Genomic DNA, 13,808 nt, shown 5'->3' with positions numbered 1-13,808 from the left:
CATCCCCATTTATCACCTTCCCTCAGTGAACATGGGGAACGTGATGATGATGAGGTGAACTTATTAAAGCAATAGTTCACCCAAAAGTGAAAATCATCATCATTAAAGGGATACTCCACCCCAAAATGAAAATTTTGTCATTAATCACTTACTCCCATGTCGTTACAAACCCGTGAAAGCTCAGTTCATCTTCGGAACACAATTTAAGATATTTTGGATGAAAACCGGGAGGCCTGTGACTGTCCCACAGACTGGCAAGTAAATAACAGTGTCAAGGTCCATAAAAGGTATGAAAGTTGTCATCAGAATACTCCATCTGCCATCAGACGTGCAATCTGTGTTATGTGAAGCGACAGGAACACTTTTTGTAGGCGAAGAAAACAAAAAATGTTTTTTTTTTTAATAATTCCTTTGTCAACGGTCTCCTCTGTGTCTCTTCCTATCACTGTATGCTGTGTATGCTCTTCATATAACCCAGATTGGATGTCTGATGGCAGATGGAGTATTCTGAAGACGACTTTAATACCTTTTATGGACCTTGACACTGTTATTTACTTGGCAGTCTATGGGACAGTCATAGGCCTACAGGTTTTCATCCAAAATATCTTAAATTGTGTTCTGAAGACGAACGAAATGGGGTTAAGTGATTAATGACAAAATTTTCATTTTGGGGTGGAGTATCCCTTTAACGTTATGTATGATTTTCTGTCTTCAGTGGGACACAAAAAGAGATATTTAGCAGAATGTTCTGGGTGCTCCTATACACCAAGTAATAGAGATGGATACTGTAGAGCATCAAAAAATTAAATCCTAATTAAATCTTTAACTAAGAGGCCATTTCTTTCCATTTTTTTGCCGTTATTCAAGTTGTTAAAGAGACTGACAGTGTTATTTAACCCTTCTTCTCTCTCTGTCCCTTCACCCCTCGAGGGCCTCCTGCACCTGTGTTCCTCGCTCCTCTCATCCTTCTCATGGTTAGCTGGGCCTCAGGCATACATCACTTCCTCTGTACAGGAACATTTACACACAGACCCAGAAGCCCCTAAGGACACACAGAGCATATACACACACAGGAAACATTTATGTGTTACCTGTCAGACTGAACACACGCGCACACACACACACACACACACACACACACACACACACACACACACACACACACAGATTCCATTCATACAAAAAGTCAAACTTACAAAAAGGACAAAGTCTCCCTCCCTGCCTGTCATCTCTGCAGCTTATTCATGCTTCTCACTCCTTCTCATCGTCAAGTCTCACACACTCTTCCTCTTCAATATCACCGGGGAGTAAGTATCATTACACACACACACACACACACACACACACCACACACACACACACACACACACACCCCTTCAGCAGGTGGGCTGCATGTGTGACATCAGCCCATTCATTCTTCTCAGAGTGACATCATGTTCTTTTCTCCTCACTGTGAGGAGGTGTGCACAGGATATCTACCCACACTACTTCCTTCAGCTGACTCAGCTAATATCGCTCTTTTTTATTCGTTTCTTTCCCTTCATTCCTCTCTATCCTTCTATCAAAATTATACAATTAAGTCAGCTGTTGATGGGCATGACATGAAAATATGCCAAACTTGACACGTTTGAATATAATAGCAAATGAACATCTATCTATCTATCTATCTATCTATCTATCTGTCTGTCTTAATAGTAGTAGATCATAGAAACCACAAGCACAAATTGGCCAACAATGCTTTTGCGAAATATATATTTATAAGGCTGGAAATAAAAGCATAGTAAAATAATGAATGAAGAAGAAAAGAACAACTCTTATGGTGACTCTGTCTTGGCCCAACTGATATCCAGCCTTGAGAAGAGTTATGTGTCACTCAAGATATTCAAGGAGAGAGGCATGTGCCTGGCGTGTGTGCGAAGGTGACACTGTGAAGACAGTGCAGAGATGGCAGGTGATTGACATTCTCATCATGGTGATTGATACAATGTCCTGACAGCAGCATGATACCACACGCTTACTAGAAACACTGCAATAACTCACACACAATCTAGTTCACTTCACTCTGCTCTCCGGCACAGTTCACATACAACTGCTTCCTATCTAATCCTCAGACGACACATTCATCTCTCCATTCCTGAAGGACACACTCTCTCAGCACCTCCCATTTCACATGTACATCATCACATACTGGGTTATTGTAACTCTACAGTTTTCTCTCAGATAATACACTGGCACAAACATTACGAACAAGATATTCTCTTTGGCCACGTACACAGTACCTTCAGCTAAATGCGGTCATCTTCTATATATCAATTTTATTTAGAGCACTTAAACACATTTACTTAATTTGGCTTTGACTTTGGTTACATATATCATTATTTTGTTGCTTAAAAGAAGACGCGTATGAATTGAAATGGAATAAGCTAAAGAAAAAAAAAAAAAATGACGAGAAAAAAAATTCCTTCAAATTTTATTAAAAAAAAAATGGTAAAACAAAACCAAACAAAATTTTTACAAATATTTAAATGAGTTTCGTTAACTCAAAAAAAAAAAAAAAAAATATATAATATATATATATATATATATATATATATATATTTACTATACATTACTATACATATTTTACATACAATGTTGACCTTTATATATATTTACGTATATAATGTATTTGTTTTCTGAGGTCACAGTCTGATCATGATTTAATATTTTAGATGATTTGACTGGTCACCTGACATGTCAGTCAGACAGTTTCTTCCTAACTTAATGGAAGCTTTTTGTCCAGATTAAGATAAAACATGCACCAAATTTACTGCTGATAGTCAAAACATTGGCTTGTGAGGCTAACGGTCTTTACCTGGAGAGAGTGAGAGGACAGACGATCCTGTCAAGCAGGTTCAGAACAGAGCGACAGTTCGTGAAAGCTGCTGTTATTCACAAATAATTCCAGATACTGTTAGAATAGAAACTGCTAATTAAAAATGCTGGTAGTTGAGTTGAGTTTGTGTTCCACAGAAGAAAGAAAGGTTTACAGGTTTGGTATGAGGGTGAGTAAATTATGAACAAAATCATCACACATAGTGTGCGCGCACACACACACACACACACACACACACACACACACACACACACACACATGCTATCTATTCATTCAGAAACAGTAAGTGAGACAAGGAGAGCAGACAGACGCTGTAGAACAGGAATCCATGAGAGCTTTCTGCATGGTTTACATCATTAAATAAATCAATCACTGTAATGCAAACCCCAGACTGCACTTAGAGACCTCGCTGAACACCAGCCACTGAGAAGCACCTGAGAGGTAACAAAACAGTATCAGCTCTCCTCTGATGGCACAAGAGCAGCAGAAATGAAACTTAAAATCCAAAGCCATGAATCCATCACCAACGTCTCCATCACTGCACATCAACGCCATCACAGACAACACTGAACCTCCACAAACACAGAAGAAAACACAGCATGGACGCTGTATGACCCTCATTGATTATGAGTTTTGGTTTTGTTTTTCAATCATAATCAATTTCAGATTTACTATTTTACTACTATTGTTGATGTGATTAATTGTGGATACATCTGAACACACCAGGATCATTAATTACTCTTTTTAAACAGGTAATATCTAACTTAAGCTCTATGGACAGCATCTGTATTCTTCTGTCAATTACTACAGAAAATAATGTTGACTTTTGAGTTGAGTAAAAAAAAAAAAAAAAAAGATTTAAAGTAAAGCCTAGCAGTCGAGTGTCCAGGGAACAATCATTTTTTTTGTTAAAGGGGTCATGAACTGAGAAATCTAAATTCCATTGATCTTTTGACATATAAGAAGTTATTGTACTATAAAAACCTCCTGTAAGTTTCAGAACTCAAATCTTTCTTGCTAGTCTAAAAACAGCTTATATTGAAGCCAATCTGCCAAAACCACAGGTTGTGTAAAGTGCCACTTTATGAAGTAATAGTGGCTAAAGAAGATCAACACCTGCTTCTACATCAATGCCTGTTTAGCCCCGCCCACCGATTCAAGCATGTAATGTAAATAACAAGGGATGCAAACGCAGGTCTATGCAAAAACCAAACGATAAAGATGGCTCCGAAGATAACAAGACGCTGTACAGTGCCAAGCTGTGGAAAAATAGTCTTTGCATTGCCTTCCTTCTGGTCCCAACATTAGGAAAGAGTGAATGAATTTTATTTTTAATGAAGATCCTGATCACGTCAGTAAAAACATGGTCCTTTGTTCAATTTATTTTACCGTGGAATTGTTTTACAAACAAGGACCAATTCGACACAGGATTTTCAGAAAGATTGAAACTAAAAGACGATGCTGTGCGACTATATTGGATCCGACAGTAATGTAACTTTTTATTACGTGATCACTATTGCTTTGTCTGTTATTATATCTACAAACTGCCACACCTATTCAAACAGAGCGTTCCCATGAGGGGGTCAAAACAGGACAGAAAATATCCTGTTGCTTCTAAACTATGATTTTATTTTTATTTAGAAGGCAGTTCGTGGCCCCTGAAAAGCACACTTAAATTCTACAGTATAAATTTTGGTATTTGAGCTTTAAAGTTGTCTCATTCATCCTATTAAGGTGGGACTCATTTCTAGGCAGATGAACTGGTTGTGCATTCCTGTGGTTTGGTGAATGTAAACACTGCTAAACGGATAATTACATCACATTGAAGACTGGGAACAAATAGGAACCGGTTTACTTTTCTGGTTAAGATAAAAGTTGAAAGACTGGATATAGTTTGCACATATAAGGAAGTAAGTGACTTCTACCACTCTCGTACTGTAATGCTGGTAACACGTTACATTAAGGTGACATTAGTTGATGTTAGATAATGTATTCATGTTTGATGTTCTCATAAGACATTTTTTTAAATAATGTGACAGCTGACTTCCTTGTTAGGCTTCCAGTGCCAGTTCAAAAGTTTGGGGTCAGCAAGATTTAAGAAGTAAGAAATTTATAATTTTGTTCAGCAAGGATGCAGTTGTTACAAAAAATATATATTTTGAATAAATGCGGTTCTTTTGAACTTTTTTATTCAGCAAAGAATCCTCAAAAAACTATCATGGTTCCCACAAAAAAAATATTAAGCAGCACAAATGCTTTCAACATTGATGAGAATAAGAAATGTTTTTTAAACACTAAATCGGTATGATTTCTGAAGAATCATGTAACGTCAAGACAATTAATCTTCATGCCAACTGACCTCTGTCCTCTCCATCCATCCAGCCTCCTGTCTTGATCTTCCTCCTCCATTGGTTGACAGGAGCCACTATGGGTGTATCCTTGGGCCTGTGATTTAGACTCTTCCAGAGAGATTCTCATGTTGGCCAACCAAATCTCAGCCATGGTGAAACCGCAAATTCTGCAGAATAGACAACAGAGAAAAAAATATATAAATACTTAGTGTTTTTTGTAAATTCAAAAAACTTCAAACAAGTCACAATTCAACCAAAGAAAATGTATGTGTTTCCCCTTTGATAAGCTTATTTAATTTGCATTAAGCACTGTTTTTCCTGCTGTCCACAACAACATCAGAACAGACCTGTGATTCTATACTTCACTAAGCTGAGGAGTATACAAAACAAAAAGCAATGTTATCATTTTAATTGCTGTGCTCACACGAACAACCGTATTTGCATCTTCTGTTTGTCTTCATGTTTGGCATGAAGAAACAGGTCACAGTTTTGTACTGCCAACACAAAGGAAGCTAAAAAGACTCTAATTTCCGAGCATGTGCTGCCATCTAGTGGTATGCTACTGTAACAGACAGATCTGTTCCCTCACTGGTAACACAAAGTAACATGATCCAAAATGAATGTGATGCTGTTCAAATTTTAACTTTTTTAAATGTCTGTTTAAATCACAGGGACGAGGAGCAGAGGTCAGCTTAAACCTCATATCTGTGCAGTAACAGCGATTCAAGGAACAAGTTAAGTCTTGACATCTTTCGCCGTACAGTCATGTTTAAAGCAAGAAAAAAATGCCATTTCTCTGTAACTATTTACAGCTGACAATAATGACTTTGGACAACATTCAAGTACAATATAAGATAAATATAAAGTGAAAACGTGTCTAACAAGAGACACAAGCAAGAAACAGGAGCCCAAACCTGCATGAAGCTATTGTGAAGGTGTTAGAGGGACATGAGAGCAGCTGGACTGAAGGTTTAGGGTGGTTGCTAAGTGGGGTGAGGTTGTTGAAACAGAGATTGTTGTTGTTTTTGGGATGGTTGGTAGGTGAAGTGAGGTTACCAGGGTTCAGGTAGCAAGTGTGAAAGTGTGTATAGCAATGTAAGGCAAAACAATGATGAATTATTATGATGTTCATAGGGATATAGTGTCCTCTAGATACTATAAGAGATTGGTTTGGTTTTCAAATGTAGATTTGCTCACATTTACAAAGTAACCTAGACAGCAGAATTTGTTTTCATAGTGTAATTGAACTGTGAAGTGAAATCAGTAAGCACTCATAAAAAAAAAAAATGAAAAAAAACACTCACAGTGACATAAGCCTCAAGAGTTTAGTGATGACAATTCTGTCAATGAACCTCAACTGAAGTTAAAGTGACCCAAGTCTGTTAAAAATCACACAAAAAAAAAGGAAAAAAAACTAAATAAAAATAAATAAAATTCAACTAAACAAAAAAAAAAATTAAAACTATAAACATATGTGGGGTTAGGACAACTTATGAAATCTGCATCTTGAAGAAAAATAACTATTGTGCCTTTCAAGTGGAGTTGAAAATATCTTAATTACCAGTGGCCTGTGGCACGAAGCGAGATGAACAAACAGAGTTGCAGAGTAAGTTTTGAGTTGACAAAACCTGACAAACCCAAGCCGGTTTAGATCAGGATCAGCTGTTGCACAACGCTCAGTGTAAACGTTCTCTGTCAGATCAGGTTTGTTCCAGAGTTTGTGAGGTGCGTGCACCTGAAAGTATGACACGTGCATCAAACAGCCAATCACACGGAACATACAGATAGACTTCTCACGAGAGTCAGTGGAATTCACTTCTCTGTTGAAGATGAAGAGATTGTTATGAAAAAATAGCATGAATTGAAACACATTTACAAGGCAGGAATAAACACTGCTGCAGTGAAAGTTTGACTGTGTACTAAAGCGATGCAAGTGCATCAACTGAACTTAAATAATTTATACAAGGAGCTTAAAAGAAAACAAGCTTCATCAGTTTAAAAAGCTATATAAAAGTATATAATTACAGCCTATTAATTTAAATGCTAAGTTTAATATTAATTTTTAACTCATAATTAATTATATGAATATATTATATGAATTATACATAATCAATAAAATATAAATATATTAAACAATGAGAAGCAAATAAAAAATTAGTAGTGGAGGCTTTATTGCATCAAAAACATGTTACTTTGCTCAGAGCTGATTGATCTGTGATCTCTAACTCAGAATAAACTCTGTTTGGGAGCAGGGTAGCCATAAGTTATCATGGTGACAAAACCTGCTCAAACTAAGCACGAACTTCGATGTGGAAAAACTGAAACCGGCTTCATGCTACAGGCCACAGGTCATATGCATAATAACCAGAATATGAATGACAGATCAAAGTCATATGTACAAGCGGGAAACTCCGAATTCTAGATGATGGATGAGTTGCATCTTTAATATAGTATCATATATAATCTATAAATATAGAAAAAGAGAGAGAGAGAGAGAGAGAGAGAGAGAGAGAGAGCTTCACATGCTGTATTTCAGTCATTTTAAAGGTGTTACAAAAATACAACTAGTGTTAAACTTAATTAATCGATTTGCACGGCCTGCTTTATGCAATACAAACATTTTGTTTTGATACCAAGTATTAATACAATAAGTTAAATTCAGATGTATTCATTTGGGCTTATTGCTCCCAATATGATTTTTTGTTTTGTTTAGGCTACTTCCAAATGATGATTTTGACTTGCATGCCCGACTCGGAGTTCTTTAGACTGTATAGTGACACCCATATATCTGAATGCATGACATTTGTTTAGCTGTTTGTTACAATTTTTCTACCTCACAGATTAATGGCTGCTGTTTGATTCATTGCTGCTAAATTTTCACACATATTACAACAGTGTGGCAGCTGTGACCTTTGTGTGTTTGTGCTACGCACTGAAAGTGCTATATGAAGTAATACTAATAACTCAAAAATCACTATTCATACGGTGCAAAACTTTAATTAGGAAAAAAAAAGACTGAGTGCACTTTTAACTGAAGACTAAAAGCCGCCATGATCCTTCCTTCGTTCCCAAAAGCGTGGCAGCTCTGAGATTCTAGCAGGCTCTGAGGGAGGCGCTTTAGGTGGAGCTGCAGCGCCCCCCTGCGGTCACACACAGGAAACACAGAAAGAAAAAAGGGGGCGGCGACGTACAGTCAGCAGAAGAGAGGAAGAGAAAAAACATGGCACAGAAAAAATTCAAACGTTCTTCCTGGAAAATCTCCGATCCCGCCACAACTTCACCACATGACATTTCCGAAAGAAAATGCGACACCCTTGAGCTCCCACGGCCAGGCCCGAATCCCATTCAGCGATTTTCTGACATTTACTTACTTAACTATGTGAAGCCCTCACTTACGGTGTGGTTTGATTTACAAACGTATGTCCATCTGCGCGATTTGCATTGATTATTAATAAAAACGCGCACGTCTATGTACTGTGCTATATTCCCAAGAGTATTTCTATACCAGACGATTGCACAATATTAAACTCCCACAGTCTTCCCGGTTCACGCTAACTATGATCTCACCCGTATTACTGGTAAAGGGTGGGCAACTTTATCCACCACTCATATGGAAACCCACGCTCACTTTCAGTTTGCAACAGACACAAAATGACTGAATTTCAGCAAGCTGCAAGTAAATCAAAGGCGGGAATGAATCAAGCTTCAGACATGAACCCACGCCGCCGGACACGTTTCATTGCATTTCACACCTAGTGGCTCATTGCAACGCACAGGCTATTAGAATATAACAGGCTTAAGATGCTCAATCCATATGCAGTGTTTACGTGGTGCATAAAGTCCAGAAAGTGTCTGTCTTTACCTGCTAATGCACGGAGTGTCAAACTGGGAGGTGGCTTCTTCTTCTTCTTCTTGCATGTCCTCATTGTAAAAATGCAAGCTAAATAAGCAACTGCGTAGGTTCTTTCACCTCGCGCGGTGAATGGACGGCGCAGCGCGCGATCCGCCAGCACCTTCATCATGTCATACATGAGCACATTTGAATCGCACACTGTAAAATGTCGGCGCAGCTGCGTTATGAAACCACTGTAAGAGGAGATGATGTGACACAAACACCAGCGCGCAAAATTGTTCCAGAGTCTTCTAAAAAAAAAAAAAAAAAAAAAAAAAAACGCACGTACGCATCTCACGACTTCTCTGCGGTCTACTAATAATGGTGCGCTCTCGGCCAGGCGAGGATGTTGCCACGGCGCGAGTCCCTCATGTCCACTTTGAGTTTGATCTGAGGAAGAGATGCGCGTTTGGAAATTGCGCAGTTGTTAATCCGCTGCAAACGCAGGCACTCCCCTCATTCTCTCTCTTCGCTCTCCCGTCTGTTTTCCCTGCACTCTTTCGCTGCTTCCCCTTCTCTTCTTGTTCCTCCTCCTCCCTCGCACTCGTTTCCCCCCTCATGCAGGTTTCTTCTCGGTGGACGAGTCTCTCTTGGACCCGTACCGCCCCGCCTCCGTTACTCCCGGACGGCCGCCCCGCCTCCGTTACTCCCGGACGCTCAAGACTTCCAAATTCCACCATCACTCACTCATTCACTCACTCACTCACTCACTCCATCCGAGCAGAGATCAGGGTGTCCGTGCCCAGGGCGGCTTTGGGGGGTAATGTGGGGTTGTTAGTGTTGACGGGGACGGATTGATTTTGTGTCATTTAGGGTAAAAAACAAAAACAAAAAAAAAACTAATATTTATCACCATACTTACCAAGTTGATTGATTACATTGATAATTGCAAACAATTTTACACGTTTTCTAAAATGTTATGTTTAAATATGCAAATGAGGCATTATTTAATTCATTATAAACTAATTTGCATACATTTCTAGTACAAAAATCTGAACACTGGATTCTTGTTTGTTTATTTTTTATTTTTTGACATATTAGAGTCAAATGTTTTTACAGAGGGAATTCTGGGTATCTCTTTTTGTCACTCCATAATTCATAAAATACTTTGAACAGCCAGAAAACAATATATTTTCACAATTTTGAAGGGAATAAAATGTTGTATATAATCAAGAAAATTATATATGAACAAATCCCTCTGTAAAAACCTTCAGAATATAGACAGGAATAAAAATGTAAAGTCTGGTGTGTGTAAATGTTGCTGAAGTGGAAATTTCTGGCTCAGTTTTGGAGAAAAAACTCATTTTGAGAAAACATTCTTTAAAACTATGTATTGTAATTGAAATCTGTTGACACAAATAGATAAAGTGCTTATAAAAGAAACACTTAAAAGTGTATTTTGGATGCTTTCTTTCCACTAGTCTGAAAAAACCCTTTATGAAAAGCCAAAAAGCCCAAAATCTCAAAATTGACAGGTGCATAAAAAAAAAAAACTGTTTTTGCCTGCAGTGTCTCCATTTAACACTTCTGTTGTTTTAAGATTATTTATGATATTCATTCGGTAAAAAACTGAATACAAGAAACGTTTTATACTTGAATCAGTTTTTGTGACCTTGTTGATTGTCTAAAAATAAATAAATAAATAAATAAATAAATAAATAAATAAATAAATAAATAAATAAATAAATAAATATTTAAAAGTTTTTAGAAATTAACTACATTATACCATATTGGGTGAACCTAACTATTCATCTTAAAATATATTATAGCTTTTAATAAAAACATTTTTCAAATCTTACTCAAAAATATTTGACACTTTCTAGCTCCTCATTCCATTCTCCAAGAATTTAACCTGGGGCTATTTTCTATCCAAAAAAAAAAAAAAAAAAAAACCTACAGCAGTAGTAACAAAATGAATGAATGGATTTGTTGCTGTGTGCAGAAGTCAATACTGACTGCTTCTATAAAACCAGTAATTTATTTGTAAAATATGAAATTGCTTAAATTCATTATAAAATACATTAGATACTATAAAAATGCCTGAAGTTAAAAAAGGACAACCTGTGCATTTTTTGAAGTGTTACTCAAGAATGTATACTTCATATAAAATTATTATTTATATTAATGCATTAATTATAATGCAGTTTTTTCTCTCTTTTCTCATTAAGGGTGTCTTTGAACCACCCAGATGGACGAGTTTATCACTTATTTTTGACCAAACTGTATTTTTATTTAATAAATGTATAGCTTTGGTGAACATAAGAATCTTCTGTCAAAATGAATAGTAATAATAACATCATATTTATAAACAAAATATTGCACAATAAGTTTGGGACCAAACATTTTAATGTTATTTTAATGTTCAATGAATTTTAATGTTAATATTTTTAATTGAATGTTTTATGGGTCAAATGTAATTCAAAGATCACAGGTGGGCATTCTTTCACCAGTTGATTCGTTGTGGAGAGTGTGTGGGTGGGTGTGTGTATGTGGGTGGGTGTTTTCAGTGTATTCCTCCTGGAATATCTGTGGTCGGTGCTTTACAGCCATAATTGAATACACAGATGGAGGACGTTTGATGCAATATTATACAGAGAAGAGCTAACTCAATTATGTCATTTCAAATGTAGCAAGACTCAGTACTGGTGTCCCGGAGGGACCCAAATCACTCAAAAGTCAAATCAGATTGTCCACCTGTCCTCAGCTGGCGCTTCCAGATCATTATTAAGTTCTTATCATGGTGTCTGAGAGGAGGGTACAGAAATCTGGACAGAACTCGGACCATCCAGGTTTTACATTCATGCTTTTGCATCTCTCCACAAGCTGCCCGGGAGCAACAAGTGTCAGATTCATGTGAAGAAATGCCAGTTGTTTCTTGTGAATGACCCCTCTCACAGTCTCAATGGGTCTGAGGTGGGAACATTGGGGTGATGAATAAACCCTGGGGACTTCATGCTACATTTTGCGACTCAAAAGATGTCTTTTTCTCCCTTCTTCTTTTTAACTTACATTTTTTTAAGAAAAAAAAAAAAATCTGAAGTACTCTAAAAGAACACAATGACGCCTTGGAGGCCAATTTGAATGTGAATTAGACATGTTGCTATGAGCACCCCAACAACCAGTTAGAGGTACAGAGACACACAGACCTGTGGCTGAATAAAGAGCTCCTTACAGTCTGAGCGAGTCTGGCTCTTTCAGGAGAGGATGGCAGAGTGAATGCAGCCTTACACGGAGGCCACCCTCACTCTTGCTTTCTCTCTCTCTCCTTCCCTCAGAACTATTCTTCTTTTCCAGTTTCTCTGCTCTCTTGTTCTCTTCTTCCAAGAATTTCCTTTAATCTAATGAGTGTCCTGAGAAGATTGCCGCTTCTCTCCCCCCTCTGGCTCTAAAGAACAAATATAGCCGCATACGTCAATCATCGAGGTCCAAGCTGACTGGAAAAGTGGAGTGAATGACCACAGTTGTCAGATTTGAAGGAATAATTCCTGTGTATACAGATGATTTGGTGGTAAATTTCAACTAATTGGATCACAGTTGCACAATTTTGGGAATTTTCTGAAATTATAGTGTCCTCTATTTCTAGAAATTTGGCGCATAAACTCTGTTTTTCATCTGTGGACAACTGAGTTGCTGGGTTTGCTGATTTGACACAATCTTGATTGTTCGGTTCATCTCAGAGTTGTTGTCAAAGCAGCAGGTCTATAAGCACAAACCTACTGGGAAACAGGATTAGGTTGTGGCTTCACCTCCTCATTCTTTAAAGAGCACCCTTCTATATCACACAAAATAGCAACTCCTTCCAATGGTTTACTTATTATTATTACTTCATACATGTTGAAGCCTCTAAAACAAAATGTTGTACTTTTGAGCTTTATATTCATCAAAGAATACTGAAAATAGTGTCATGTTTTCCACAAAAAAATAAATAAAATAATAATAATATTAAACAGCACAACTGTTTTCAGCAATGATGACAATAAGAAATGTTTCTTAAGCACCAAATCAGCATATTAGAATGATTTCTGAAGTACAGCTGCTAAAAATTCAGCTTTGCCATCACAGGAAAAATAAACTAAGAAATGATTTCAAATGAAAAATAGTTACTTTAAAGGGATAGTTCACCCAAAAATGACAATTTGATGTTTATCTGACATTGCAGTAATTCAGAGGTAAAAAAAAAACTATATAAATACTGTTCAGTTTCTTGCACAGACCGATCGTTTCGTGTCTTTACATATCAATGTATCGTCATGAGCCCCAGGGTTTAATTTGGTTTTGCTTGTGTATGTTTTTTTGACTCTCAAAGCCGTGATTTCCATCCACTTACATTATATGACTGACAGACTGCAACGTTTTAAGATAAAAATCTTTGTTTGCGTTCTACTGAAGAAACAAAATCATCTACATCTTGGATGCCCTGGGGGTAAGCGGATAAACATTCAATTTTCATTTTTGGAAATTAACTATTCCTTTAAATTGCATCAATATTTCACAAACAATAGCTTTTGATTAACAAATGAAGCCTTGGTGAGCATTAGAGAATTCTTTCAAAAAAAGAATTCAAACTTTTTTTTCAAACAAAAATCTTACCCAAACTTTTTAACTGTAGTGCAAATATGTTTATATTTTAAGACTAACTTATTACATTGCACCGTCGTTCATTCATGGTTTTGAATATTACTATACAGTA

General features: G+C 37.0%; 1 protein-coding gene across 2 annotated transcripts in view; it reads right to left on the bottom strand.

Annotated features, from left to right (window-relative positions):
- Positions 1–9,377, bottom strand: part of LOC109100061 (lysine-specific demethylase 6B-like) — an 81,951-nt gene extending 72,574 nt beyond the window's left edge. For both annotated transcript variants that reach the window (XM_042759720.1, XM_042759721.1), the window contains exons 1-2: positions 9,089–9,377; positions 5,235–5,393 (exon numbers count right to left, since the gene is read on the bottom strand). The gene's annotated coding sequence lies outside the window, so the exon portion shown is untranslated. The remainder of the gene's footprint in view (positions 1–5,234; positions 5,394–9,088) is intronic.
- Positions 9,378–13,808: the final 4,431 nt, after the last annotated feature.

The sequence above is a fragment of the Cyprinus carpio genome, chromosome A7 (assembly GCF_018340385.1).
Source record: "Cyprinus carpio isolate SPL01 chromosome A7, ASM1834038v1, whole genome shotgun sequence".
Taxonomy (NCBI): domain Eukaryota; kingdom Metazoa; phylum Chordata; class Actinopteri; order Cypriniformes; family Cyprinidae; genus Cyprinus; species Cyprinus carpio.
Note: the sequence above shows the minus strand (reverse complement) of the source record. Positions and strands in the feature narration are given on the sequence as shown.